Genomic DNA, 16,182 nt, shown 5'->3' with positions numbered 1-16,182 from the left:
TCTCGGTTGTGGATGTTCCCTTCATTCTTGTATGCTGGCACTATTATGCTTATTTTCCAGTCATCAGAGATATGCCTTTCTCTCCATACTACTATGATGACCCTCAGGGGCTGCTTCACTCTTATCTCACCCAATTTATCATAGCCACTGTGAACCCATCTGAGACGGTTGCTTTTCCTGACTACATTTTCCTTAGTGCTGTTCTTAGCTCTCTAGGGTGGGCTCCATCTCTGCTTTCATCGTAAGCTGTGTCTGCAGTAGTATAACTTCTGATGGATTTTCTTCATTCAGAAGCTGCTGGATGTATGTCTTCCATTTTCTTTGATGTCCCGTAAACTGTTGAGCAAGTTGTTGCTGGCATCCCTTATGAAGAGTACCTGACTATCTTCTTTGTATTTCTGTCTTTGCCTTGCAACCTAATAGAGTTTTATTGTGTCATTTACCAAACCATTTTCCAGGAGATGGTGGAGTGCCTCTGATACTTCCTCTCTTAGCCTCTTTGTTAACCAGTCAGTATTCCTTCTTAGTCTGGTGCATTTTTTCTATCCCACATGGTTTCTTGTGCTCCTTTCTTTTGATGTCTTCCTGGACTTCTGCATTCCACCACATGCTTTCTTCATGTACTTTATTTCCATATATGGCTCAGTCACATATCTGCTATATAGTCCTCACATGTGCTGTTTTGAGGCGCTGCCATTCTTCATCTCCACCTTTTTCTCTTCTTTCTGAGGTACTAGAGCCCTGGGTATTTCATTGAAGTCTTGTGCTTTCTCATAAGTCAAATTTCAGGCCTTCAGCCTAGTATCTATTGGTCACAGAGCCTTCTCTGTCCATGGCTTACAGTTTATTGTGGCCACCAGTGGTTTATGCTGTTGGCTGACTGCTTCACTGGGAATAACTTAGCAATCTCTGATTGTATTCCAATACTTTTTCCTTACTAGGATGAAGTCTACCTGAGTTGCACATTGGCCATTCTTGTATGTAATCTTATGACTCTCCCTCTTTCTTACTGACCCATGTGTAGTCCACCATCAAGCCATTGGTAAGGCAGAAGTCTAGAAGGGTCTCTCCTTCCTTATTCCTGTTGGCCCACCCATGTGAACCCAGGCAGTTATCATATCCTCTTCTGTCTGTCTGTGTCTGTCCTGCCTGTCCTGATATGTGTATTCAAGTCACCCATTATCAATGGCAATTCATGTTGTCCTGCTTTAATGAGTAGGTCCCACAACTGTTGTCTAGATGCACTACTTTCATCTCTATCACAACCCTGCTGTGGGACATAGTCTAAGATTATGAATAGTGCCCTATCTTTACACTGGAGTCTGATTGCCATGAGAATGTCACTAATTCTGATGATATCCCTCACTACATTCTGAAGCCTTTCCCTCACCACAATTCCCTCACCATTTTTAAACTATCCTTCTCCTGAGTAGTAGACTGTGAATCCCAAACCAAGTGGCTTTGCTGAACTGCCCTTCCATCTTTTCTCTTGGATACAAAGGATGTCTGGCCTTCTCCTTACCATCATGTAATCCAGTTCCAAGCTGAATCCTGTCAGGAAAGCTACATTAATTGTAGCAATTCTAGTTCATGTTTGGTTGATCGATTGGCTTTATTTCCAACTTTTGCTCAACAAAGCTATCCTAGGTAACTCAAGGTAGGCAACTGTACACCAGATGACCAGTAGATTATTGACCAGGTCTTATGGGCTTTAATGCAGGCACACATTGGCCAATAGCATTACATCCACCCCTCCCACCTTTAGTATTTGTCCCTGGCATAGGTTGGAGTAGGTTGGGTCTTCAACCCATTTATCACCAGCAAACAACTATGCTCATTTTTGGTGACATTATTCAACTTGACCAAATCATCAAGAGCCAGTTTTTACACCATCAATTGACTAGGCCTGACACAGTGTGCAGTATGTAATCTGTGTTCTTCTATCTTGAGGATAGAGCACACCACAATTGATGTCCAACTTGGTTGGTCTTTACCACTCTTCTCTCTGTAAGCACAATCTAGAGTCTGTGCTGCTGCCCACAACTCCAGTCTTGGGTGAGTTTGAGGTGGAAATACTCAGCATGTTTTTTGTAAGGTGACAGGAACCTCAGAGAGACATGGAGAGAACGTGCAAATTCCATACAGGCATTCGCTGGAGGTCAGGGTTGAACCCTGTACCTTGCCCCTACAGGCACTGGTCAGAAGTCAGGATCAAGCTCTTTAATGTTCTGTGTGCCAAGCATAGGTCTCCTCAAAGAAGACAATAAGATATAGAGATGACAGAGCATGAATTACTGTAGTCTTTAGCTATAATATAATCTGTGAAGTATTTTGTGAGCAATCTTTTTACCTTCAAAAGTTGCAACAGATGGCATGTGAGTAGATTAAAAAACAGAATGCAAAGTTCTGCGTAAATGATCTGATAACAGTTATGGCCAAAGAGACAATTACCTCATTGGCATAGATAATCACCTGCAGAGGACAAGGTGTTCAAGGTCATATGCCCTGTGGACTGTAGCATCTGTATTAGAATCAAAGAAACCATCACCATTTACAAGGACTCCAAGGTCTTCTACTATTTTGTGAGCTTCTAGTTGATGCCCCTTGATAGTGTATAAAGTTGGTAGTGGTGTTACTGGAGTTGCCAATTGCCGGTATGTACATTTTTTGACATTTAAAGCAAGAGCATTTCTTATATCCCCTTTGTGTTTTGCATCACGTAGTGTTTGGAAAGAAGTGATATGAGGGAGATACTCCAAGATCTGCAGTCATCTACATATTTTGTGAGTAAAACAATAGTCATTTCTGATTTGATACATAAGAAAAAAATGCAAAAAAAAAAAAAAAAAAAAAAAAAGGATTGCCCATATGAAAAGAGCCTTATGGAACTCTAATGATGGTAGGCTATGGTAGGAATAGGAGTTCTCATATTCTTACCTGTTATGTATGACCATGTAGCTAACTGTGGACCCACGTTATTATATCATTTACCTTTAGATACCTGATCCATATTATCCAGTTCCCAGCCTTTATTACTACCGCAGGGTCTTACTATCTTCCCAACATATATTTTGTAAATTTCTCCTCTCTGTCTCTTAACATATACTCAGCAGTAATTATTTAAGGTAATTAATATATGTTAACTACTGCACCATTACTTTTTTTTTATTTTACATTTTATTATTGTAAAATAAAAATAAAAATGAAAATAAAATACTCAGCAGTAATTATGTAAGGTATTTAATATGTGTTAACTACTGCACCATTACTTCAAATGCATAACATCTGTGTGAGAACTTTTAGCTGTTTTATAACATCCACACATTTCCTTATAACTCTCTAGGGTTAGCCATTGTGTTTAATATTCACTGATATGTTTATTATTGACATAAGATGCAGTCTTATATAGATTTATAGCTACATTTACTATATCTCTTGTAACTATTTCTGTCACAATAATGTTTTCCAACTTTTGTAAATAAAATCTTGCATTGCCTTATGGCCCAATCATCATCATCAGCCCCTTTTTCCCATTTTTCTACATGGGATCGGGATATTGTTTTAACTGTCACCATCTCTCTTGATTCAGTGCCACACTCCTGCCTTCTTCAACACTCATGCCTGACTGTCACAGATCTTCTTTCACACACTCTATCCACCTCTTTGCTGGACATCATTGCTTCTTCTTACCTTCTTCCTGTCTGGGGCTACTTTGGCTTCTGCTCTTATGTCCTCATTTCTTCTTCTGTCCCACAAAGTGCATCCTACCACCATTGTCAGGCACTTCATTTCCATCACCTCTAGCTTCTTCAACTGTTCTATCTTTACTGTCCAGGTTTCTGCACCATACAGTAGCACTGGTCACACCACTGTCTTGTACACCTTACTTTTCAGCTTCTTTGGCATTCTATTGTCATAGACTACACCTGACACTCTATGCCAGTTGCCTGCAGCCCCTCTGATTATAGCTTTGACCTCTTCATTCAGACTTCCTTTCTCCTCAACCACCCCTGCCAGGTATTTGAAGCGGTTTACCTGTCCACTCTCTTCCCTTCAATCTCTATTCTCAGCGTCTTCTAATTTCCCCAATTTGCTATTACCACCATCTTAACTGTGCTTAGTTTCATCCCATGTGCCTTCAGTTTTGCATTCCATTCTCCTATCCTTTGCTGAAGTTCTAGCTCAGAGTCTGCCTGTACTGCCACATCATCTGCATACAGCAACTTTGTTGATCTGTCCCCTCCAACCTGTTTGCTAATGTAGTCCATCACCAGTATGATCAGCAGTGGGCTCAGAGCTGAATTCTGGTGTACACCCACTCCCACTGGGAACCCCTCTGTGAGGCCAAACACTGTTCGTACTTGAGTCATTGGGTCATTGTACATAGCCTGCTCTAATTCTACCAATGTTTCTGGAACTTCAAACCACCACAGTACTGCCCAGATAATCTTTCTTGGGACCTTGTCATATGCTTTCTCCAAGTCTAGGAATTCCCAGTTGGACTATCTCCTCACCTTTAGTGTCTTCTCAAGTATCTGTCTCACTGCAAACATCAGGTCAATTGTGTTGCATCCTGATCTGAATCTGAACTGCTCCTCTCCCATCTTACATTCTACTACTCTGCGTATCTGTTTATCAATCACCCTCTCCAGAACATTCATGCAAAGTTGTGCCAGAAAAGGGTCCTTGGACCAATGACTTCACCCAAATATATAAATAGATGAAAGAAAGAAAGAAAATTCAATCTTGATGTATAATGTTGAATACTTTAACCACATCGAGGTGAGTTGCATGGGCAAATATACCTTTAGTCGGTATGATGGTCAAATTCTCAATATTAACTGATGAAGTTAAGCATACTACATCTATCTTTGACAGAACCATATTTGGTTAGGTCATTTAGAATGAGGTTTGCTGTATCTATCCAAGTTTCACAAAGAATCTGTCTGTCACCTTGCACAATACACTTATGAGGCTGATCAATTTCATACTTACTTGAATCTGCAGAAATCCCTCCCTTATGGATTGACAATATAATAGCCCACTTCTAGATATAATAAATATTGCCAATTTTTAATGTTCTGTTAAAGTGAGCATAAATGACCATACTAGGCCATTTTTAATTGCATAATTTAGACATTCTAGTGTCATATGCAGTCTCAGGAAACTGGTGTTTATGACCTTAAAGAGGGAAAACATTACCCTTTAGGATATAATGTCATGTGGGATCCTACTGGAGGGAAGCAGGGTTGATAAATGTCCCCTTTACTGACAGAAATTTGCTACACATCTGTATGTAAATGTGTTAGCTATATCTGTTGGCTCTGTTATGGTAATATGATTTTATTCTAGTAAACTACATTGTTTCTTTTTTGGGTTTGGAAGTGGTTGTAGAAGGTCTTATTATTGTCACACAACCTCATGGCAGCTTTTATCTAACATCAATCCTTGCTTCATTTGATAGGTTTGCCGAGTTCTTTTCAGATGGCTTTGACCTTAGCCTTGTTTGCTGGGTGAAGTTTAAAAGCTTTGTAAGTTCATTTGCTTTAGTTTAGTTGATTCAGTAACTTCAGAATTTAGATTTATTGCAGACTTTTCCACTATATTTGCGTTGAACTGGGATGAATTTACTGATTCAGGTGCCTGAAGTATTTGTGGGAAACCATGAGGGATTTAATAGCAGGTTGTAAAGAGATGCCTAATATATGTTTTGAAATTATTGAACTGGGGTGTATGACCAGGGCATTACAGATGCCATTTCCACACATCATTCACAAACAGAAAATTTGCAAGTGGGTCATGTACTCTGAGAGGGACCAACAGATGAGGAAGGTGGGATTATTCAATTTGCAAGATGCCTTCTTCATGCCAGTTGCAATCGATTCTATCTCTAAATAATACAGTTTCTGAATTTTTAGAAACCGGACATAGATATGCAGTTGCTTATTATTTAGATGGAATATTGTCACTGAATTTCATACTTAACAAGCATGTCTGTCAAGTACAGAGCAGTTTATCTGAGCAGTGATATGGAAGGAGATGAATGGAACAGCCATTTTAAAAAATGGAACAGTAGAAAATCAGTAGCCAGACAGTGTGCTTTCACCTTTACTACGTTTTTTTGATAAGGCTGACATTGTCAGTTTAAATAATGAGATGGGTATTTACAAAGTGGGTGTAGGAGTTAACAGCTTGAGTGGAAATAGCGGATGTGATCATAAATATATTCCTGTTAAATTGACTGTTAACTGTTCACCTACTCCTGCAGAACTCAGAAAGGGAATAAAAAAGGATGTTTTGATCTGTCAGGGTGTAACAGGTACTGCACCCATGACCAGAAAACATTTGAGTAACTCTGTTTTTACTCTGATAGTCAATACAGTATTGCCTATAACTGCTTTTCAGATTTCTGGTCTATCTAAAGAGGCAGTATTTTTGTGTATTGATTGCGTATTATCTTTAAGGGGCATTAGCATTTTAATGCATGATATGATCAAGAGTTAGGACCTGAACTGGATCTACTGTTGTCGTATAGAGGCCAGGTTGTTTAGAATGGGCAGAAGAGTGGTAGTAAAATATTCACCCACAAAATGCAAAACTAAGAAGTGTGAACTTGGTAGCGCTGGTATCATATCTCCTGATGTTTCTGGAAAAATCAGCAATGAAATGCATTCCAGACAGCGCCCTGATACCAAACAACAAATTTCAGAAGGTGGTCACTGATGTTGAGCATCAATATATTAGCCATTGCAACATGTTCAGGTTTTATTATTAGGATCTTATTCATGTGCCTTCTTATTGAGGTTTTGTCTGTTGAAGTATGTGGTATTAATTAGCTATGCTAATCCAAACAGCTGCATGACTGGATGTGAAAAAGGATCTGATGTGATCATCCAGTCAATGATCAAGTCTTCCACAACCATAAGCGCATTTTTGAGTTAGATAGTAACTAAACATATGCTTAAAAGGAGGCCACTGATTAAGAACCAAGTAGGGCACTATGTTTACTAATTGCATTTATATTCAGGTAGTTAGAATTTACATACTTCAGCAATTTATTCTTGAAATGTATACTTGGACGTATTTTGCTTTTGGAGATACTGATTTTTATTTCATTTAACTGGACACCATATTTTGTTGCAGCTGTTAGATATTGCTTAAATTTACTAATAATTTGCTTTAGCTAAGCATTTAAACTGCATGTAACTGGCATGGAGTCTGATGCGAACTTGTGATAAGAACAGAGCAAACTCACATTCAATAATTTAACAATCATCATTTATTTTTATCATCTGTTTTTTTTTATTTAGGTTTAAAGTACTGTCATACACACTGAGGTATATGTTAACAGAATTGATGATAAGGACATATATTCAAATATTTTCAATAATTTTATCAAGGGAGTAGGCAGCAGTTTGAAATAGCCTGTAAGCCTATGTTTTGCTAAACTAACTGCAGCCCTACAAATGTTAAAGTATAGGGTTCATAAATTGTATGCCATAATGTATATTACTGGGTTCAGTTTCTTTAGGGAATTAAGAAGGAAATATAAGTAGAGTGCCTTTACTTTTCTCTGTGTCCTGTATATGTTGTACTTCTTCCTTCAATGCATCTTATATGATGTTCCACTAACTAGTGCATACACTGCATTTCAGCATTTTTAACAGAACAATGATTATACTGTTTGCAGGTAAGTCGTAACAGAATCAATGTGTTTCCTTCCTTATATTATGGATTAAGGGTACAATTACAGTTATGACAGAAAATGATTCCTATCATTCTGATCACATCAGTGAAGAACATGAAAAATGTAACTAATATACATGATTTGTTATGTTTAACTAATACTAAGTATAGACTATGAGGAAGTACTTACTTAATATGAATAATCATGTCTAGTAATCAGCAGATGATTATGTGTACCTGAACTGTCTAAACCCTTAGGTGGTTACAGTTCTAAAGACTGACACTTCCAAAGTCAAAAAACAGACAAAAACATATTTTATGTAGGAAGGCAAGCCTTCCTGTACCTCCTGATGGGCCTCCATACCCCTGAACTGCACACACACACACGCACACACACGCACACACACCCACACCCACACACACACACACACGTGCACACACACGCACACACACCCACACACACACACACACACACACACACACACACACACACACACACACACACACACACACACACACACAAGCTCCAACATCATACAAACTCAGAGAAAAGGCAGAAAGAAAAAACATAATCCTCACCTTCTCCCTAATCTTTTAACATCACAACATTCTGAGTATCACTTAATTGCAAGTCAAATGGCAGGTTTCCTGGAGGTACAGTTTAAATGACATAAGAATACGGTTGTTGTAAATAGCATCACTGATAAAACTGCTTAGGAATGGTGAAAATAAACAGTGGTTGTCAAACACTACAGGAATCAGAGAAGAAATTCACCATATTTGCAGTATAGTGTATAATAATTCTGAATAGTATATATCGTCTATGTACAGAAGCTGTAATACTGTGCCTTAAAACCTGTTTCTTGGAAGTCTGTGTTACTCATATCTTTTGCTTACATTATTAAATCATACAGTCAAATGGTTGAAGGGAGATCATGAACCATTTAGAGACTTCCATTTATTACACTAGCCCCATTTGTTATCCTATATCAAGCATTTACTTATAGCCTAGTTTGAGGATTCTCCTGCAAATATAAACCTACCTTTTTACACAACGAGACGAAATTATAAAGAACCATACATAGAAGTTAATTACTGTGTCTCTTTCATCAGCAAGGCCACATGTTGATTTTTATTTCAGACACACAACTTAGAAATGCAGAGTGGCCTAAAAAATTCCATTTCTCATGTTACAGAGACGGTTTTCTGACCAAAGCTGTTGCAGCTGCCTATTTAACTTTCCTTAACAGACATCAGCAGTGGAATTACATACATGACATTTCGGCACGTACAGCACGAAACTGAAAATCTGAGATGCAGGAGATCTGACCAAAATAAACTATTTTTTTCTTCTTTCTCTGTGACTTGCTGTTGCTGGATTGTAGACACCATAGGTACCAGCAAATTAGTTTTCAGTAAACAAATTGTAGAAAAAGTCATACATCTGTCTTTACAGTAAGGATAGCAGATAAAAGATCTGAAACTTATTAGGCAAACTGTGTGTGTGTGTGTGTGTGTGTGTGTGTGTGTGTGTGTGTGTGTGTGTGTGTGTGTGTGTGTGTGTGTGTGTGTGTGTGTGTGTGTGTGTGTGTGTGTGTGTGTGTGTGTGTGTGTGTGTGTGTGTGTGTGTGTGTGTGTGTGTGTGTGCCCGTGTGTGTGTGTGTGTGTGTGTGTGTGTGTGTGTGTGTGTGTGTGTGTGTGTGTGTGTGTGTGTGTGTGTGTGTGTGTGTGTGTAAAGTATTTGTTTAACCTGCATTATTCACGTCATTTTTTTAATCATCTGGCCATAAGAAACTTGACATTTCATAATGCAGATATATAAAGATACAAAATGTAGCCATAAGAAACTTGACATTTCATAGTGCCAAGCAATTATATAAAGATACAAAAAATAAAAAATAAAGTGACACAACCAAGTATTTAGCATAGATTGTGCCACATTTGGATCTGAAAGTAATACTGTGTGAATAAATGGATGTGATTTCTCCCTCATTTTCTCTCAATACCAAATCACTGTGGTAGGGATAACAATGTTCCAGTGTGATACATACCAGAAATCCCACTGAGAGAGAATGGTTAAAGGGGGGGGGGTGAAGCATATCTTAATTTAAATTATTAGTACAAAATGCTCGACTGCATACTTATACCAAACATCTAGAAAACAGAACTATAAATATAAGGAAAACAGCGCCAGTGATGAAGATGAATTATGTCTCTGGTAGTTATTTGATGTGGAGGCTGCAATGTGACATTAGATCAACATGTCACATTCAGAGTATGAACTTGAGTAATGTAACTTAGAGCAAGGAGGCATTGTACCATTTCCTGCAAATGCTACCAGTGCACTCACCAAATAGTATATGCCATGAATTAAGAGCTGGTATTAAAGAATTTATTCCTTCCTGGTTTTCCACATCACAGGTTAAGAAGAAAGCAATGCAATCACTTTTAGGAGTAAGCTACAGAATAGTTCTTGTAAAAAAAAGTGTTTACCTTTAAGGAATAAACAGCAAAAAAAAAAAAAAAAAAAAAATAGCTGAAAAATTAAACAAATGCATAATTAATTGTTGTATTACTGACACACCAAAACCATGTAAGAACAATAGTTTGAAGTAAACTTGTTTTGTATTATTAAGAAAATAGCAGTATCGGTGCATCAATGCTATGTTAGCTTGCTATTAAGATTTTTCTAATTAATTAATTATTTATTTCTAATTTCCATTTCTCAGTTACCACTTATCTTTGAAAACTGAAGACCTGGAACTGCGATGACTTGTTTGGTATCTCTGCTGGTATTGCTCTTCCTTGCCGCCTCAGAGGTTGAAGGAATGAACTGCAAACTCAGAAGCTGGACTATAGAGAAGTACAAGAAAAGTGGGCAGTTCATCATAGGAGGAATATTTCCAGTTTTTCTTAAAAAGGAAGAACCAGAAATGTCATTCATCACAGCTCCAAGTCCCATTCATTGTGAAATGTAGGCACATTAAGATACATATTTTTATAAAGCTCATTAAGTGTTTCTCTACAAGTCTTAGCTGGGATTGCTAGCTTACTGAGATAGGGTACTGTAACTATGATTTTTTTCAACCAATAGGAGTTAACTTTCTGTTGCATTTTATTGAAAGAAAGTCTCACAATTTAATGGCAGGTTATATCCTTCATTAATACGGTCTTATTGTTACATTAATATGAAGGCATAGATCCTGAAATCAGATATACATAAAACTAATCAAAGAGCAATTGCAGTGCCTTTGAAAACAGTTTCCATTACTACTGTAACAACTGCAGCACTAAGAAAACCAATGACTTTCCTACAAGTTTCAGCTGCAGTCATGGTCAGAAATGATTCCGCAGTACACTAAAAAGTATAAGTATATACCTAGCCTAAAGAGAACCTTACTAAGAATTAAAACATTCTTTTCTGGTTCTATAAAAAGGAAGGAAAACTTAGAGCATTATTTTGTTTTCAATTCTTTAGTATTTAAGCCACTTCCCATCCTAAGTTTAACCCTACCAACATAAATTAATTGTATGGACTACTACTATAAGAGCTTACATACATGGTTAATTTTCTACAGTATTTACTGATTTCTTGAGTTGGTTAATATTTATACTTTTTTTGACACTGCAAACAAACGTCATGATTTTTGACAATATAATCATCTTTTAAAGTAATAAGTGGGTTAGATACATTCTAAATAATATTCAGTAGTGCTTGTGACTTGTTTGACTGCTGTGGATGGTTATTTTTTCTTTGTCATATATATTTTAATTGCATTTTTTCTTTTTATTTTAATACAAGAAAATATCACAGAAAAATATAAGAACAGGTACTCGGAATATAAAGTTGTAGTAATCCCAATAAAGTATATATAAACATGAACCATCAGTGTTAAACTAACAATATGCAAAATTAACTAACAATCAAGCTGTTCATATTGAGCTATAATACAGAAAACTACACAGAGATAATATACAACATATTAAAACCTGACATTAAAACACTTGCATCAAGACATTCTAGCCTACCTAACATACGTTATATCTTGTACTAACTATGTACACTATATACATTGATGTCACCTTAAATGTTCATCTTATATGTATTACCATGACCTGCCCATTGTTGTTGTGGGTAAACATTTTACAATACCAAATATCTTTAGTTTCCCTTATTTACATGGAATAATATTGATGTTGTAGTCCCTTGTTCATAAATCTGTTTGACCTAAGATTTTTATAAGTGTTTTCCAATGTTTCTGATAGTAGGATATTTTTTTGTCTTCTTGTAATTAGTTTACTGGCTAATAAGTACTTTATAACCATTCCTTTAAAATCTTCCCATATGATTTTACTTCTATCTAACCAGTTTTGGGCTATGTATGATTTCATCATTGCACACAGTGTGACTATGATGTGTTTATTTTCATAGGAAAAATTGGTAGGGAATACATGTAAAATTGCTATTTCCCATGACAGGGTAGATTTAGTGTATCCCTTTTTTAACTTGGCTCTTAACGAACACCATAATTTGTAAACATTCTTGCAGCTCCAAAAAATATGAAGAGTGTCTGCAATGCTGTTTTGGCATATGGTGCAATAAGAAGAGTGTGAGGGATTAATTTTACTTAGAAAAAGTGGTGTGTGATAAGCATTGTCATTAATCATAATTTGGGTGGAAATTAGTTTTTTGAGGGGGGGGTATTTCCAATGTAAGCTCAATTGCAGCACATTTTTGTTCAACAGTGCTATTATTTTTCTATTCCCAAAATTTTGACTATAGAAGTGCATCTTGATATTTAATTTTTGTTATTAATCTATAGGTATTTGATAACATTTTAGATCTCAAAACTAACGGGTTAATAATTTGTTGATATGGCTGCATGTCTTGGTTATCTAGTTTAACATTCATAGTAATTGAGTTAATCAGGAATGTTAATTGGTTGATTATGGTGTTATAACTTTTATTTACTTCAAATCTTTGCCTAATGTTTTCAATTGAAAGGCTTTTGACCTGATAGAGATCACATATGGTAATGTTTTTGAATTTGGGGTACTGAGTCAGGTTTATCATGGTATTATTTAGTTTAATATTAGGATTACGGTGTATTGGTTGTCCCAGTACCAAAGTATTTTTAAGATTTAGGGAGGATAGCAGCTTTTGAAATATTAGTGTGTTTCTCATGATTATGGGAACGACCTTAGAATACTTTACAGTCTTAGAATTCAAAAAGGGTACTGCTTTAGGATTTAAATTACATGATAATAGATTATTGTAATATATTTTAATCCATAGTGGGTCCCATACTTTGTTGAATGGTTCAAAATTTGCTATTTGTATAATTCGACTAGCATTTATAATCTTATAGTATGTTTGGAGTGGATGGTCATTTTTAACATTTTTGATATAGGTCCTTTTGCTAAAACATGCACAAATAAGTGGTGTTTATACTACTACTAGGAAAAATCTCTCCAGGGAATTAGAGAAAAAAAACTATTTTATTGATAGCTGCCATGTGATCTTTTGCATCCACCTGAGCTACCACCATTTCAAGCAGATGGGGATTCAGTTTACTGTCTCTTCCAACGGATGGTATATGTAGGAGTGCAGTACACCCCTTATGTGCTCTCAGTGTCAGCTATCAATCTACCTTGTGCGGGAATAGAAAGCAGAGTCGTTTTGTACCAAAGGTAAGTGTGCAACCTATTTTGAATAAAATAGGATTCAGCCACCTGTGATGTTAACGTCTCCAGGTTTTATCACAGTTCTGTTATTACTTGTAATGCTATGAATAGTTGAGTATGATGCGTGTAATAAAGCCAGACAATAATATAGTTGCTGTACAATACTTTTAGTTAGTATTCACAAATCTCTTAAATTTTTTCAAGGTTCTAACCTCAAGCTAAGGAAAGGAGTAAGGAAACAAATGAAATATGACTGCACTCAGCAGTATCACAACACCAAAATTACATTAAATACAACTCAGTACATGTAGCAGCTGGCTATATGGGATTTATGAACACAGCCATTGCTGGTCTCAGATATATGATAGAATATTCCAGGTAATCCTACAGCATACCCTATCTACTAACTTTCCTAAACCAGCAGTTTGTCCCCCATCCATTAATATGCATTTATCGAACCCCTGACCCTGATCATATGCCAAAGACATGAACCTACTCTCCCTAGTACCCTGCTATGACCCATTAGGGACACCTATCTATCATTGGTTAGATTCTGTGACTTTGTGGTTAGCCTGGTGCCAGTGACTGAATCCCTCTACTGTTCTTAAGCATATCCACCTTTGTGTATGTTATGTCCCTACTCACGTCCCCCTCTGATGAGACAATTACTAAATTTCAGTGTACCAACACTATAGCATTCTAACAATATATAGTATTCTTATTCTTGCATTTATTAGAGAAGCCCTTTAATCTTAAGTCCCTCTCTGGAATAACTTTTGTAAACTTCCCATTACAGACTACTCCTTTTTTGTACTATGCTAACATTTGTGACCATGTTTTTAACCAAGATTTGAAGAAAAATAAAACTTTCAACATTGGAACATTGACCAAGATACTTGATTTGAAGTGTCCATGTATTAATTGTGTGCAAAGTGGTTCTATTTCACAACAGCACTTATTGCATTCTAGCTGTTCTGTTGTCCCTACAGTGGCTGTGTCACTGTCCTGCCATTATTCACCTATACAATGTTTCAGACCCTGTCATCATGAATCACAACCTAATGTACTTATGTCGGCTTAGTACAAAAGAATGGAAGTGTCAGAAACGCGCAACATAAATAAAATTGTGGAGAAACTTTGCATTTTTAAAGCATCTGTTTGCTAAATTCCATGAATATGTTTTATCAAATGTAGTTTATCAAAAGTCCAAATGCTTTTTAAGAAACTGTTACCTGGTACATAACCAAAATTCCCAGAACTACTTGTGATGAGATAAGAAGGAGTGATACTGTGAAATATAAAATGTATAAAAAGGAGTAGACACATTTATTTTTGTTATACTCAAAAAATTCAAGGAATATACTAAAGTGCATTACAATCATAACCATTTTTTATTCAGCTGGGTCTGAACCAAGCTTAGGTCCCACACTCATCTTGATTTATATTGATATGTTAAGTTTAAATCAAATGTCATTGTTCCATCTTTCATCTAGTGAACTATACCATTTCATTTCTTCTTTTTTGTATGGAGGAATCACTATTATTTGTAATGCTGAAACCAGCTTCAACAGTGACACCACTAACTTATGAAGAAGCTGTTTTTCTATATGTTGATACTTTCCTAGATGAGTGCACTGCATGGGACTGAATAATACCTGACAGGTAGGCAATATAATGCAACTGTTTCAATTATGAGAAGAAAAGCAATCTCTTCATACCTAAATGCTGTGCTTAGCATGCGTTCAGGTCCAGGGACAACTTAGGAGGTATGCCAGCATTTGTTAAAGATCATATTGCTTCCAGTCAGATGCATATAGATCCAAAAACTGAACTCACAGAAGTCCAGATTACCCTTAACAGAAACAACCATCAGCTTATAGCCTGTTAAAGGACCCCATGTCTAGCTTTTCCCCTTCACCCCCTTAATTAGATAACAAACTCTGAAATTGCTGTGGCTTAAAGAAAAAATATAGTTTGCCAAACTTCAGGGACAGTAAATAAAACCAGTTTTCCACTGAAAAGTTATTTTACAGCAACATGATTTGGTGGATAAAGTTTACCTCTCTGAGACTGCTAACAACAATTTATGATCGTTTTCAGTTTAGATACGATGTAAAAAAAAAAAAAAACATGACTTCCAAAATGTATATGAGCACCCTACTGCATACCTAGTAATAAAAGGATATTACCAAACTTTAACTGTATGCCTATTTTTTATTTTTCTTTGGTAATGGAGATTGCCCACCAAGTCACTAGTATCTACATGTCCTAAAGAGCAAAGAAACGTTATTTGAATAAAGTAACATTAAAACATGGAACATTTACATATTACAGCTTTGGCAGAATAGAAATAGTAATGTGAAAAGCCACAATGGAGTGGTCAGTATAAAAATAACAGCAAAACTTATGAGGAGAGATAATGCAATGTGTGAACATATAATGCAGCTGGTAAAAAATACAGGGAATACCATGAAGTAGTAGAGGATGCAGACAAAGGGAAGAGCTTAGTTTTACTAATATTAGAAAAAATAGAGAATTGCAAAAGTTATCCAAAGTCAAGGCATAATTTTGCTGGATAATATAAAGGCAGCCAAATAACACTCTAGGATTATAGGAAAAGAGGAGTTATAACATTGTATCAACAGCAGATTAGATCAATAGCTAGGCATGACACTAACTGACTGTGCATGATAACAGGTACTTGTTGGGATTTGCTGCATAGAGTTAAGATTGCAATTGATTTCAGTTGTTTGTTCATTGTAGCTGGCAGAACTGATGTGATGGGTGCAGTACATCTCTAGTTCATCATCC

Source organism: Protopterus annectens, chromosome 11.part0 (assembly GCF_019279795.1).
Source record: "Protopterus annectens isolate FY-2018-M chromosome 11.part0, PAN1.0, whole genome shotgun sequence".
NCBI classification, from domain to species: domain Eukaryota; kingdom Metazoa; phylum Chordata; order Ceratodontiformes; family Protopteridae; genus Protopterus; species Protopterus annectens.
This window is presented reverse-complemented; position numbering follows the sequence as displayed.